The following is a 16,712-nucleotide window of genomic DNA, read 5'->3' on the forward strand; positions in this document are numbered from 1 at the left end:
CTTGGCTGCCATCACATAAGTGAACATTTACTCTGTCAAGTACCTCCTAATGAGTCAACCTCAGGACTTTGGTAAGTCATCATTTGGTAAGTCATCATCATCTAATATTTTAGAGAGGGAGAGAGAGATGATTGACACATTTGTGATTCTTTCTGTAGGATTTCAGCGACAATTGGTAGCTTGTTGTGGCTTTGGAGGCAAATATAACTTCAGCAATACCACACGGTGTGAGTAGACAGTAGTTGTGGATGGGAAACCAACATTCATAGGATCATGCGCAAACCCTTCTGTTAGAGGTTACTGGGATGGAAGCTATTTAACCGAGGCAGCTAATAAATTTATTGTCAACCAGATTCCAACCGGAAAATTTTCAAACCCACCAATCTCTTTACAAAATGCATGCAATAGGGTTGAGTCTTCTGCAGAATCAAATTACCCTTGATAGGTAGAGTTTGATCTATCTTATGTTTATAATATGTACTGATAATATGTCATGAAATAATAGTCTTTTATTTTTACCCATTAATTATTTCAAGGAAACAAAAACTCTTAAGCGATTTATGAAGGGATGAAGTTGACTTTGAGAAAAAAAAGATGTTCTTAGTCATCCGCTTGAAACATCACTGACATAGCTATTTTCCAGTCATTGAATTGCAACTTTCATTCCATTTCTGGATCCTTGTTTATCAAGGGAGCTTAGGCTCCTACTTCTAGTTTAGTTTCAAGCTCCAAACCAACAATTCTTGTGATTCACCTCCCTAAAACAATGTGTTAACCTCGAAATAATAGATTCAAGAAGGGGACTGAATAATGTCTGTTGTTGTAGAAAGCCCCAAGGAATAGATTTCCTAAGGACAGCCTCCACAACTATCTGTGAATCACATTCCTCCCACAACCTCTCCTCATCCATCTCCTTTACATACTTCAGATCAATAAATGGTAGGAGAATTCCACTCTTAGTTAAATTTCCAAGTGGGATAGCATGGTAACTAAATAACCAATCCAGAACAATTATGAACCACTTCACCAACCCCTGACAAACCTGGATTTCTCAAGAAACATCCATGTATATTCAACTTGACTAGTCCAACAATAAGTCTAGTCCACTTCAGCTCCTCAATTGAGAGAGATGCCAAGCTAAATTTTACCTTAAAATCCAGGCTTCTAGACAGAAGAAAATCGACCATTGACCATGAGAGAAGCGCCCTCACATGAGATGACTCCCCAATATTACTCAGGGCTGCCTTGAAAAATAGACCAGATGGACACCCATTCTCATCATATCATCTTCTATTTCGTTCATAGCAAATATAATAGGGAATAAGTAAAAATTCATCCAGCCATGCCTCTTTTAAACGGATTGAGCTTGCCATGGAGGACCACCATTGAGCTAGCTCAGTGAGAGAACTTGGTTGAGGCCATCCAACTTTAAAAATATGGAAAAAATTGCATAAGTCCTTACAAGAAATTGGACACTCCAAAGTCCATTCTTGCCTCAACACTGGTTCCACCATCTAAAAAGAATAATCAACGAGGGGTGAGCTTCACAAGCCTAGTGAGGGGTGTACATGCAAGCACATGCAAAAAAATGATGTAATGCATGCCAAAACAAATTATATGATGCTCATGATCCGATTTTAACAAACAATACCTAGTAAAGAATTACTAAGTCCAAGATAAGGTACCAGTGCTACTTTAACATAGATCATATCCCAGGTCCGAAAAACCCATCGATCACCCCGTAAACCCCTAGTGGGTAACCCCACCCTACAACCTCAGTCCCAGAAAATCCATCGATCACTTGACCTGTAGAACAGTTCAACCGTGTTCTGAAGTAGCCACGGTCTCGAAAAACCCATCGGTCACCTGTGTTGCATCACAAACATACCATCTCATGGGATTAGCCATTACCTAAACCCCTACTGGCAAGGGGTTTAGCACCATGGTCTGTGAATCTTAGCCAGATGCAATCTACATGAATGTGTATACCATCATCATTCATCACACACCATACATACACACATCCTCTGATCTCTAGGCCCAGAGTATTAGAAAGAACCTCAACCACACCATGCCCCAGACCATCAATACCATAGTTATAGTTGTAGACCTCATCCACAGAATCACAATAACTTACCTCATTTACCTCTGCAGTCCAAAAACATTCCTCAACCTCATCCTTCCATATTCATAAGTTAGCAATAATAATAACACAAGATAAATAAGTCTATCATATCAAACAACATGCATAACAACAATATGACATGTCATTCATGCACATAGCTCATGCAAGAATAGAAATAATGCATAAACACTCCGCAAATAAAGTTAAATATCCACTCACCTCAAAACCCAGATCACATGTGCGATAGGATTCCTGCAAACAACTTTGTATTCTCACCCGATTGTTTTACGTTCCTAAACCAATGTATATTATTTTTGTTAAGCATTTATAAACCCAATATGACTATGTATAGGTTCACTTCTGAACCTAAAAATGACTCTCAACAGCGCATATTCAATCCTAATTTAATATCTCGGAAAAGCCCTCAAACTACCCTTACCCATAGGGATAATTTGGGTAAACAAGGTAGAGAACATAATCCACAAGGGCAGGGTACTGTCCAGAAAAATTGGGGCTGATTTGGGCTTGAAACACCCTAACCGGTGGGAGACAATGAGCTAGCCCCTTGCCCAATAGGTGGGTCGATTTTTGCAGAATGTTCTTCAGTCCCAAAGGCTGTTTAGTGGATTTCCTTGAGTTGGGCTGATCATGGCCAATGGATATTGATCATGGAAACATGGGGAAGGTTCCCTAAGGCCTCTAGGGTCCTTTTATAGCTCACAAAACACCCAATTACATGAATTAAAATTCTGCCCTAATGAATTCCCTAATTTTCTTTCCTAGGATGGCAAATTCAGGTTTGGGAGCCCAATCCTGAACCTGCAGAGCTCAAACCCAATTTATGGTTAGTAGTAGGTTTATGCTATAGGTCTGAAAACTACCAATTACACAATTTCAGAATAGGAAAATTCTGCAGAATTAAATTTATATAGTCCAATACTTACCCAACTAGCAAAACTCAAATATCAGGTTACTCACTTCCACCTTGGGATAAAAACCCCTGCGTGCAAGGTCTGAACCCAAATTCTGGGAGTTTATAGAGACCATCAAAGGTCTGTACACTATTCTAATTACAATTTTAGGAAGCATATTTTATTTATATGGGTGCTACAACTGGGTTTTCATCTCTGGGATGATGAATCCCATGCATGCAGCCTAAAACCCAGCTGTGCATAGCTACAGAGACCAGATACAACCTGTATATTACCTATTTTTACAGGTACAACATGCATGACTAAATTAATTCAGTCACTTTATTTAAATTTCACTCAAATCCCATGCATGCAGTCTATGGTTGTGCACTTTGGGTGGCTGCATGCTTGGGAACCAAGGTGAATTTTGTACCTAGATAATAGAAATACTGTACAACAATTAAGGTGGAAGAATTTTACCTTCTAATATGTTATCAACAACAATTATATAACAGCAGGAAGTAGGAGAGGGACAGCTGCTTCCTTCTCTTCTTCTGCTTCTTCTTCTTCTGCTTCTTCCTTCTTCTTCCTTTTTCTTTCTTTTTCTTTTTCTCCTTCCCTTTGTTTCTGTTCAACTGAATTTGCAGTAGCAAATATGGTGAAACAATGATGGTGGATTGCTATATAATTCAGCCAAAGGGTCCTTAGGGCCAGTTTGGCTGAACACCCTAAAATTACTTTCCAAAATTTATTTTAAAAACATAAAACTAAAACTAATTAAAATCAATATCTCATTAATGGACCCCACCAATATAGACCTATTAGGTTGGATTTGGTTAGCATCATGACCTCTACATGTTAGGCAAGTGCAAGGCTCGGGGATGTAGGGATGTGAGCCCCACAAGAAAACTAATTTTCCTATATTCTACCAACCGAACCGACTGGCCAATTGGCAACAGGGTATCCCACCGGTTTATCCATTTTAATCTCATTTGCTATCTTAACTTTTGGGTTCTTAAGTCCAGCTAATGTAGGACTAGGGTTCTTAAGTCCACCTAATGTAGGACTAGTCCCACTCATAATTGGCTATTTTATGCTCATTCCTTGGCTAATAAATTAGCCAAATTCTCTCTCTCCTATTACTGTACATATGGATCCACAATAAAGCAGCCTGCTCTCTTATGCCAACTAGGCTATAAGACTAAGGTCAGCTGCTTCCAAACGATGTTACATGCCTTTCTCGAGCTCAAAAGATGTTCCCTAAGCTTAAAGAGCATTGTAGCTCAAAATGGGTTAAGGGTTTCGAGCGAAGAATCAACATAGCTCCCGATTGGCTCAGTGAGAACATGATCATCCGAGCTTAAATGAAAGGTGGTAAGACCCTTTACAAATATAACACCCAAGCTCCATTAACATTATACAATATTGTCCTCTTTGGTTTATGGGTCTCTATCCTTTAAAATACGTTATGCCATGTTAAGGAGACTAGAGTTTATCGACTAGCCCAGTAATCTCTCCCTAGGCGATGTTGGAATAAAGTTTGTACACCCTCACCATTCTCCCAAGCCCCTTGGTACTTACCATACTCTTGGTGGGGACACCTCACCGATCTCCTAGGAGGGTCTGGCACTTGCCGTATTCTTTGGTATCACAATCTTCGGCCCCTTTGGCACAACATCCCCATTGTGACCCCACATCCCCGTTGTGACCCCACATATTGTCAAGGTCTACTCTAATACCATTTATAATGCCTCAACACCATTAACCTTGCACAATATTACCCTCCTTGGCCCATAGGCCTCAAAGCTTTAAAACGCGTTGTGCCATGTTAAAGAGGCTAAATGTTATCAACTAGCCTAGTAATCTCTCCCTAGGTGACATGGGACTAAAGTTTGTACAACCACACCGATCTCCCAAACCCCGTGGTACTAGTCATCTTATTGGTGGGGATACCACAATGATCTCCCAGGCAGGTCCGGTATTTGCCATATTCTTGGGTGTCTCAACAAATCCCACTAATGATACAAGGACATCGGACTCGAGGTGTACAACACTTTCTGGGCAGTTACCGGTTGACGGTTGAATAGAATTCAGCCTCTGTTTTGGTCACCAATATATCAGACACCTTCTGGTGACATCTACTGGTGGTGTTTCTGAAGTTAAATTGGGTTGGACTCTATGTCTATCATTGGTAGGACCACTGGCATATCATACATCTATCAATGCATAATACTAAACTGTCTTTAAGGAAGCTTAAGGGATTTTTTAACGACCCTTTTGAAAACATTAGAAAACACCTACCCCTGTAATTAAGACAGAGACATTCATCTTTCGGTGAGGTCGAGTGGGGCACTTTTCGGGCATTCTTTCATGGAACTTTCTTCTCCAAGTGAACAAACAAAGTAATTGGATGTTTGATTTCTTTTGGAGCGTCATTAAATTTTAAAACAAATATATGCCATTTCACCTATATGTTTTTAATTATAATCTCATATATGCTTTACTTTCAAATATGTCAAATGTTTGAGTATGAATTGTGGATGTAATGTGATTACGAATGTGCGGGATCTGGTGTGGTTGAGGATAAAACTGCTACCGTAATTGCCACGTGGTTTTACAATGCATTTTGTGTGTATTACAGCTATTATTGGGCATGGGTTGTGGGGTGGCTATTGGAAATTCCAGTGCAATAATGCCATACTAACTGTATGTATGCTAGACTTAGGCTTGGGCATAGGATGCAGTGTTGACGACGGTGATTTTGGCACAACAATTTCCACACTAACTGTATCATTACTAAAGACATGTATATTATTGTGGTTAACAATATATATCCTACGCTATGACCCTTTGTCAATAGGGTGCAATGTTAGATAAACCAGTATGGTAGGTTCAATGAGACTTTTAAGGATGCCACTTTTGTGGCACGATGTGATTGTTGCCAGAGGTAGAAACTAGCCCAGTGTTATGGCTAATACACCTTTCTGTTGTTAGGATATCTCCATTTAAGGTTCAAGGTATTGGGTTTTGGCCTTTGGGGAGATCAAAATTTTGGGTCGGAACCTGAGAAATTTCAAAGAAACTAGAGAATTTTTCCTGATTTGGTGGAAACATAGGTTTCGACCCCCAAACAGTGTTTTTTTTTTATTATTTTTTGTGTACTTCATATTTTAGATGTTTCTAACATGTTCACGTCATTAGATTCATAAAAAAAAAACATATAAAGTCATACTTGTGTGGTGAACCAAAGGTTCGGTAATCATTACACTAAGTTGTTGATTGAAATATGTTATAGGTAAATGCATTTTCAAAAATAGTAAAAGGAATCATAATCACCTTTCCTAAAATGAACCCAAATCTAAGGGTGATTTTGGCACTAGGCACAATTACTCCACTGGTTACTTCCATGTCCGATCAATAGATTTCTCTGCTATTGGATTAGAAGGGATCAGGTGGTTCATGCTAAATGCTTGAAAGCTAAGCGCAGATCGTTATGGGCAGACTTGGTGGTAGGGTTGATGGGGAATCCAAGAATGATCATTGGTGACTTCAATACAGTCCTAGCTGATCATGAAAGGAGGGGGCCAGGATAATTATACTTAGGGTCAACTTCTGAATTTGGAGCTATGGTTGATGCTACTTCAATGATTCAGGCTCTGTTTACTAGTAGAAAATTCACTTGATCCAATAATAGAAGAAGAGGGAATGTATCGGTTGTCCTGGATAGGACTTTTGTGAATAAAGCTTGGCTAGAGATATTTGATAGCAGTACTTAGCAAGTTCTCCAGCGAGTGGTGTGCCTTTGCTTGTATGTTCGGGTATGACCACAAAGCCTCAGAACCGCCCCTTTCATACCAATAACTTCTAGATGGATCACCTTTGTTTTTTATATGGTTCGTGACTCTTAGAGGCCTAGCCTAACTAGATCTTACACTTTTATTCTAGCCTAGAAGCTCAAAAGATTAATATTTGCTTTGAAATCGTGGTCGCGAGAGATCTACCCTCACTTAGACCATAAGGTTGCCATCTCTCAGTCTCAGCTAGATCAAATTTAGAAAAAAAACTGAGGAAGAGCGGCATACTGAGGAATTGTTTGACCTTGACATCGATGCCAAAACAAGACTCTTAAAAGCCTTTGAATACCAGGAGAAGCTGCACCGGTAAAAATCCAGAATAAGATGGCTTCGAGATGGTGATAAATACTAAAGATTTTTTCTTGTCATGGCCAAAGTGAAGAGGGTTAAGAATTACATCTCTAGCATTTTTCAGGAAGATTGTGAGACTATTTCTGATCAAGATCATCTAGGTAACCATATTGCTTAGTTTTATGAAGGCTTTCATAGGCACGTGGACCTAGCAAGCCATCCAGATTTATTTGATTGCATCCCAAGAATTCTTCAGGACTCTGATCGCCTGGTTTTGGATTCTATTTCTCTGGAAGATGAAATTAAAAGAGCAGTCTGGGATCTTGACCCATGATAGCTCTCTAGGCCCAAATGGTTTTTCAGGAATATTCTTCAAGACCTACTGGGAGATCATAGGCTTCGATGTTTGCACATCTATGAGGGGCTTCTTCTCTTCAAGTATTCTTCCCAAAGGAATTAATAAAAAAAAAATTCTTTTAATTCCTAAGATAGATGGAGCCAGAACCCTTGGGAAATACTGCCCTCTATGCATGGAGAATTTTTTCTGCAAGGTTTTGTCAAAAATTATGGCCTCTCATTTCACTACTCTTCTTCCTAGGCTTATTTCCCTAAGCAAGGAGCCTTCTTGAAAGGAAAATTTATTCAGGTGAATATTGGTTTAGCTTCTGAGCTAGCTAAACTCATGACTAATTCTGCTAGAGGAGGGGGCCTTGGTTTACAGGTTGATATTTCAAAGGCCTTTGATACTCTATCCTGGGATTTTTTATTTCAAGTTCTGCACAAGTTTGGATTCTCTGACACTATGATTCTCTGACACTATTTCAAGTTATGCACAAGTTTGGATTCTCTGACACTATGATTGGCTGGCTCGTATTCTTCCCAAAGGAATTAATAAAAAAAAATTTCTTTTAATTCCTAAGATAGATGGAGCTAGAACCCTTAGGAAATACTGCCCTCTCTGCATGGGGAATTTTTTTTGCATGGTTCTGTAAAAAATTATGGGCTCTCGTATCACTACTATTCTTCCTAGGCTTATTTCCCCTGAGCAAGGAGCCTTCTTGAAAGGAAAATTTATTCAAACGAATATTGGTTTAGCTTCTGAGCTAGCTAAACTCATGAGTAATTCTGCTAGAGGAGGGGCCTTGGTTTACAAGTTGATATTTCAAAGGCCTTTGATACACTATCCTGGGATTTTTTATTTCAAGTTCTGCACAAGTTTGGATTCTCTGACACTATGATTGGCTGGATCCACACCCTGTTATAATCTGCTCGTATTTCAGTGCTTCTAAATGGGGGGCCTGTTGGTTTCTTTCCAATCAGTAGAGGTTTGCGGTAAGGAGATCCTATCTCCCCCATTCTCTTTATTATCGCTGAAGAGGTATTGTGTCATGGTCTTAAGGAGTTAGCTTCCAAAGGATTTATTAAGCGCATTGTTGGTCCTCGGGGTACAGACATTCTGACTCATCTTTTATTTGCAGACGATGTATTCATTTTTTTGAATGCATCCAAAAATACATTATCAACTTGAAGATCTTTCTAGATTGTTTCCAAAATTGGTCTAGGAAAATTTTCAATCTTAAAAAGAGCAAAGTCTTCTTACGTCGAATTCCTCCAATCAGGAAGTTGTGGCTAGTGGAGGAATTAAATATTCCTACATGCAATTTTCCAACCAAATACTTGGGTGTAGAAATCTTTCATAGCAGAGCTAAGCGCGATCCTCTTCTCCTAGTGATGGATAGAATTAAAAGCAAGCTCGAAGGTTGAAGCATAAGCTTCTTTCAATGGCTGGTCGGGTTGAATTAGTAAAATCAGTAATCTCTGGAATGCCCTTGCATAGCTTCTCTTTCTACTGGTGGCCTTCTCCCTCGATTAAATGGCTAGAACAATGGATGCAAAACTTCATTTAGACTAGGGAGATAGACACCTCCAATGCCATCACTATCAGATGGGTTCAGGTATGCAAACCAAAGAAGGAAGGCGGCCTTGGTCTGAGAAGTCTTAGGGATGTGAACATGGCCTTGATTGCGAAGCTCGCACAGAAAATTAAAAATGGAGATTCGCAATTGAGTTCTCTGATCAGAGCTAGATTTATTTCTAGATCTGGAGTGTTTATAAGTGGCTATAAAAAATCCTCTATCTAGCCGGGAGTGAAGAGATTGGTCTTTTGTGACTGATAATGAAAAATGGTTTATTGGCAATGGGCATAGCATTAATTTTTGGCGTGTTAACTGGTTTGGCAAAAAATCTATTAGAGAGCTTACTGAGCTACTAGATGAGGTTTTCTTGTCTCTCAACCACCCTGTAGCTAATTTAATAGAGAACGACTAGTGGTTTCTTCCTCATGTTTATTTCACTATACTAAAGGATTCTTTTGCAATTATTAAAGAAATTAAGCTGCCCCCCTCAAATTCAAATGATCGCTGCCTATGGGGACTTAAGATGATGGGGGTGTTCTCTATGAAGTTTGCTTGGGAAGGCCTCAGATCTTGGTCTCCTACAACTCCCTGGGCGGGGCTGATTTGGAGTAAATTCCTTCCCTCGAGACTTTTCCTGTTGGGATGGCGATGGGTCTACGAAAAATTCTCAATGATTAAGGCTAAAGGTATCCCTTTCTCTTCCAGATGCGAGCTGTGTGGTGCATCATCTGAATCCTTTTCCCATCTCTTCTTTGAGTGTGATCTCTCTATTGGAATTTGGAAAGGTGTTCTGGATTTTTTTATAATTTTTCTTGGCCAAGTTGCAACTCTCCAGATGCTGTTATTGCTTGGTGGAAGAATAAAGCTCGAGGTTGGTGCTTGAAAAACCTCTAGGAGATCGGTCTTTTCTTGGTAATCGATACTATCTGGTTTGAAAGAAGCCAAAGAAGATTTGAGGGGAATGCTCACAGTCATGTCAGAATCATTAGTGCCATCCGAGGGGATATTAGCTTCATATGCTCCCATATGAAAGTCTATCCTAGAAATGCAGCTGATTTGTTAATTTGTAGAAAGTTCAACCTCTCCTCTTCCCCTCACAGAGAGAGATCTATATTGGAGCTCCACTGGTGCGAGCCTTTCCTTTCCTAGATAAAGCTAAACGTGGACGGATGCTCGCTTGGCAATCCAGGTAGAGCTGGTGGAGGCAGAATTTTAAAAGATCATGATGGCAGGAAAATTCACTGTTACAATTTTTACTTGGGAATTTCAACCAGTTTCTTAGAAAAGATTTAGAGTATCATGAAGGGTATGTGGTTGGCTTGGGAAATGACCATCAATCGTCTATGGATTGAGTCAGACTCTTTGGTAGTAGTTTTCATTTTTCAGCATAGACACATTCCTTGGGTTATCCTTCAGGAATAGTCTGCCCTTTCAAAGTTCCTTAACTCCATTGAATGGAAGATATCCCACTGCTTCAGAGAAGCAAACCCTATGGCTGATTATTTGGCCAAGGAAGCGGAAAAGGCAGGGATCGACAGCAATGATGCGCAGCTCCCCTCTCATGTGGCTAGAGAGTTGCAATTAGACATTGATGGTTGATCTAGATTTAGATTCCTGAACACTTTGAGAGAGCGGCTCCGAGTCTTTGCTGATAGCATTGCAGAAGGTGGAGACTCTTAGCTTGCTCTTGTAAAATTTTTTTATTTTTCTATTCCTTTAATACAATCTGATCTTCTTGCGACGAAAAAAATGAAGTGATTGGTGTTATGATTTCTTTTGGAGCGTTATTAAATTTTAAAACTAATGTATGCCATTTCACCCATATGCTTTTAATTATAATCTCATGTATTCTTTACTTTTAAATATGTCAAATGTTGAGATAGAATTGTGGATGTAATGTGATTATGAATGTGTGGGATCACATGTGGCTGAGGATAAAACTGCTACCGTAATCGCCATGCAGTTTTATAATGTATTTTGTGTGTATTAGAGCTAAGATTGGGCATGGATTGTGGTGTGTCTATTGGTAATTTCAGTGCAATAATCCCATACAAACTGTGTGTATGCTAGACTTAGGCTTGGGCATGGGATGTGGTATTGATGATGGTGATTCTGGGACAACAATTTCCACACTAACTGTTCATTACTAAAGACATGTATATTATTGTGCTTAACAATATATATCCTATGCTATGACCCTTTGTCAATAGGGTGCAATGTTAGATAAATCAATATGGTAGGTTCAATGAGACTTTTAAGGATGCCACTTTTGCGGTACGATGTGATTGTTGCCAGAGGCAGAAACTAGCCTAGTGTTGTGGCTATTTCACCTTACTGTTGTTAGGATATCTCCATTTAAGGTTCAAGGTATTGGGTTTTGGCCTTTGGGGAGACCAAAATTTTGGGTCGGAACCTGAGAAATTTCGAGGAAACCAGAGAATTTTTCTCGATTTGGTGGAAACATAGGTTTCGACCACCAAACAGTGTTTTTTTTTTCTTGATTTTTTATGTACATCATATTTTAGAAGTTTCTAACACGTTCACATCATTAGATTCATACAAAAAACATATAATGTCATACTTGTGTGGTGAACTAAAGGTTCGGTAATCATTATGCTAAGTTGTTGACTAAAATATGTTATAGGTAAATTCATTTTCAAAAATAGAGGAATGGTTCTGGCTAGCCATTTCGAGGTGAAGCCTCCTACATATAATGAGATCATCAACTCTCTTTGGTGAGAATTTCATCCTGTTGCACAAATAACCTATCTCCCTTTTAATGCCAACGAGAAGCATGGCAGCACTTCTCTTTATCCCCTCAAATCTCCACTGATTTCTTTCGTTCCATATAGATGTTAAGGTAGTAAATAGACCGGTGAACCAGGCCTCCTTCAAACACCAACCTTTCCCCCAATTCTTCCACCAAGACACCATCTCAGACACTAATGCTTTGCGTGGCCAAATGACATTAAAAAGCTCGGTAGTTTTGCTCCATAATGTAGATGAGAACTCACATTCAATAAATAAGTGGAAGAAGGACATGTAGCTTGCCCCCGCAAAGGTCACACATTGAAGGGAATTGAATCCCTTCGGCATGAATGAGATCATCAGAGGGAAGCTTTCCATGTAGCTATCGCCATCCCAACAAGGAAAGCAGAGGGGGTAAAAGATTCAACCAAACAATCGAAGACCATGAAACCACTGGTAAGGCACTCTCAAACTGTCCTAGGCAGATTTAGTAGAGAATAGGCCCATCGGATCTAAACACCACACGCACCTATCCTCAGAGGGCAAGGAAGGGAGGTTGATCTAATTTATTCTTAGAAAAGTCTCTCGAAGGAAGGTCGATTGCACAGAAGGCAGCGACCACTTGCCATTTTCAATAAATAAAGCCAGAGGGTGGGAGAGATTAGGGAAATCATCCTCATCCAGGTTAGACTGGCTGCGAATGAACTTTGGCCCGAGCCAATTATCATTCCAAAAATCAATGTTATTGTCGCTGCCAATGATCCATCTCTCATGAACAGAGATAAAATTCCACATTTTTAAGGGCCAAATAGAGGAGGATTTGTAAGATCTTTTGAAACAACCAGAGCCAGACAAAAGTCTTGCCCGAATGAGTCTGCTCAGATGGGAATCTTCATGCTTAATCTTCTAAGTGAGTTTATCTAATAGTGCCATATTGACTTCGTGGAGCCCTCTAATGCCAAGGCCACTCTCCTTCTTGGGCTTACACATCGGATCCCATTTGACAGTGGTTGCTTTAGAAGAATCTATCTCCCCTATCTAGATAAAATTCTGCATCGATCTTTCAAGACATTTGATAAGTGCTATAGACCACCAGTAAACCGAGAAGTTGTGAAGAGGCTTTATAGATATGATCGACTTCACAAGCTCGATTCTTCCCGTCATGGAAAGGAGCTTTCCTTTCCTACCAGTCAGCTTGGCTTTTATCTTGTCCATCACAGGGAGAAGGGGATTTTTTTTTTTAACTCGCCCTTAAAAATTTTTTACTCCAAGGTACTTTTTTGGAAAAGTACAACAAGGAACGGCACGCTCATCAGCAATCCACTGCTTCCTCGCAGTAGGAACTTTTCCCTCAAATAGTTTGCTTTTTTCCAAAGTGAAAAACTGGCTTGAGCATTTCTGGTAAATGGAAAGGAATGAATTTAAACTCCTGATATACCTCTTTGTAGCATTCATAAAGATGAAGACATCATTTGTGAATAAGAGGCAAGTGGGCACATCAGCTCCTTGAGGGCCAACGAGTGGCTTAATCATACTTTTAGCAAATAAATCAGCCATACCACAACATAGGACTTCCTCGGCAATAATAAATAGGATAGGAGATATGGGATCACCCTGGTGAATTCCTCTGCTAACTTCAAAGAAACCCACAGGGCCACCATTTAGCAGAATAGATACTCTGGCTATCCTGAGAATAGTATGGATCCATCCAATCATTGTATCCGAGAACCCAAACCTTCTAATAACATAAAATAAGAAGTCAAAAGAAATGGTGTCAAAAGCCTCTTTGATGTCTATCTTCAAACCTAGGCTGCCACCCCTTGAAGAGTGCCCCATTAGGTTAGCCAGCTCAGAGGTAAGAGCGATATTAGTCTGGATGACTTTTCCAGTCTGAAAGGCACCTTGCTCTTACGAGATGATTCTGGGAAGAACAACAAAGATACGAGAGGCCTTAATTTTTGAAAGGATTTTACAGAAAAAATTCCCCATGCATAATGGGTGGAATTTTTCTAAGGACCTTATGCCATCGAATTTAGGAATTAATAGTAAAAAATTATTATTAATCTTGTTCGGAAGAATGCCTAAGAAGAAAAATCCCTTAACAGACCTGTAGACATCGGAGTTGATGATGACCCAGCATCTCCTGAAAAAAGAACCTGGGAAGCCATCCAGGCCAAGGGAGCTATCAAGATCGAGATCCCATACTGCACCTTTGATCTCTGCATCCAAAGGGATTGCGTCTAGCATAAGACAATCAGAATCCTGGACGATGTTAGGAATGCAGTTTAAAATCCGAGGATGATTATCAAGCTCTACCCATTTGTGAAAATTCTCATAGAAATCCACCAAAAAAGACCCCAGTTGATCTCGATCACGGATCTCAGCCCTGTTGTCCTAGACAATGCTTCTAATAGAGTTTCTAGATCACTTGACTTTAGCCATGACAGGAAAAAATCTAGAGCATCTGTCGCCATCCTTCAACCATCTGATTTTGGACTTTTGAATCCACAATTTCTTCATGGTTTTCTAACGCTTTCCAGTATTTAGTCTTAGCATCAGCCTCTAAGTCAAAAAGGTGCTCAAAACTCCCCTTAACCTCAATTTGAGACTAAATAGCTTCTAGTTCAAACTTTGAAATGGCCACCTCCTGATCCAGGCTAGGGAAAGCTCTCCTTGACTAGGATTTAATAATAGGTTTCAAGGCTTTCAACTTCTGAGCCAGAGTATAAGTTGGAGAGCCTGAAACCTCGATGTTCCAAGTTGCATTGACCAAATCTAGAAAATCCAGATGATCCATCCAACCAGAAATTATTTAGTTTGAAGGGGTAGTTCTTAGGCTTTAGTGATATACCAAAGCGAACCAACAATGGGGCGTGGTTGGAGGCAAAATGAGGGAGCACCTGCTGAATGCAATCATCCAAAGACTTCAAACAGTCTTCAGTTACAAAGGTTCTATCAAGAACCGCAGACACGTGACCCCTTCGCCGATTATTGCTCCAAGTGAACTTCCTACCTGAGGAAGGAATTTGAACCATAGTAGAGGCATCTACCATAGCCGAGAGTTCCAGGGCTGCCCCCATGCAGAATCTCCCAGGCCCTCTTCGATCATGGTCATATAGAGTGGCATTAAAGTCACCAATGACCATCTTTAGACGAGGCGAGGAGCCTGCAATCAACTCCATCCACAAGGAGAGTCTCTTTGCCTGAAGACACTTAGCATGCACCACCGAGAAATCAAAATAGCTACCCTTCCATTTGAATTGAAAAGAGAGTTGCTACTCAGACATAGATATAATTGTAGGATTCTTGTAACCCTGCTTCCACATAACCCATAAATTTGGGTGGGCATCAGCCCTTTCATTACAAATGAGGTCTAATGTAATCCCAAGCTTATTGAAGAGAAGCTTGGGGAATTTATCCACCGCAATCATCGGCTCAACAATGCAAATAATATCTAGGGAGCTATCTCAAACAATCTTAGATAAGGTGACCTTTGCAGAGACCTTATTTAAACCATGAACGTTCCAGAAGAGAACATTCATTATCACGTTTTAGATGGGGGAGGTTGGGCGGTCCTAACATTAAACTGTCCCATGGCAGCCACCTTCTTGCCTTTTTTCTTTTGCATTCTGATCCGACCTGCTTGCTCAGCTTGAAGGGCCGCAGAGTCCACCCTCTCAACGCCCTCTCTCACACTAGCCAAACTTTCATGATTAGGGGGTTCATCACTGCCAGCGCCATGACCTCCCCTTAAGGAGAGTCCTCCATGGTTTGCAAACCTAGAGCTCCTGAGCACTGCTTCACTGACAGTTTGAGAAACCGGGTTAGTATCATACCCCATATCAGTGCATTCTTGGTCCAATGGGTTGCGGTTGTGCTCTTGATCCAAACCTGAACCACACTTGTCCATCTCAGCATCCATATTGAGAATAATTTCTAGCCGATTATTGCCTTCCATAATAGCATCAAAATCAGAATTTGAATTGGGATCGTGAGATTTGGAGAGAAGATCCATCTCTGCACCCAAAGGAGAAGGTCTCCTTGATTGGGGCATTTTATTCTCCTTAGGACTCTCCATATCATTTGATTCCTTGTCAGACTCACCTTCCATATTTGGAATATTCTCTATGGGATTCTATCTCTCCCTCATGGTGGTTACACCAACACCTTGCATGGCCAATCCACCACCGTGAAGGGTGGTTCCATTATTGTGGCTAGCAAAATCTCCACCATGATCAGCTTCATCGGTTACACTGCGCTGGGTCCTCCTACGTATTATATAAAAATTTTACATAATTCTACTCTATTTACAAGTATATTCTACAAAAAAAATGATTTTTGGGGAAGTTGGAACTTACCTTTTTAGTTCAAGTTATCATTTTTAAGCAGATGAAGCAAGAACCACCCTTCGATTCAACTTTGTTAGTCAAAAAGTGGAAATCGCCACTGTTTCCCCAAGTTTCCCACTCCTAGGAGAAAGAAGAGGGTCAAATTCTGCTAAAGAAGGCTTGGATTTCTTTTCAAAGTAACTTATATAGGACTCGGTTCACGTCAAACTAGTTGGTTTGGTCGAAACATGAGAAATTTCCTCAAAACATGTCAAAACATGGTCGAAACCATTCTTGAACCCTGCCTCTAGTGTGACTTGGACACTTACCAGTCCTATATCTCTACTAGGATCTCAAATTGTAGTATCTTAACAATCCCAACCATCAAATGGATCCAAACAGAAATCGTCACAGCGGAATTATTACAAAAGATCAACTTATTATTGTGGAGACCAAAATGATAATCTTGTATTGTAATAACATGTTTATCACAAGCGGGTTATGAGACATTTTGTTAGGTATAAGGTCATTTGTATTAA

This window comes from Macadamia integrifolia, chromosome 6 (assembly GCF_013358625.1).
Source record: "Macadamia integrifolia cultivar HAES 741 chromosome 6, SCU_Mint_v3, whole genome shotgun sequence".
NCBI classification, from domain to species: Eukaryota; Viridiplantae; Streptophyta; class Magnoliopsida; order Proteales; family Proteaceae; genus Macadamia; species Macadamia integrifolia.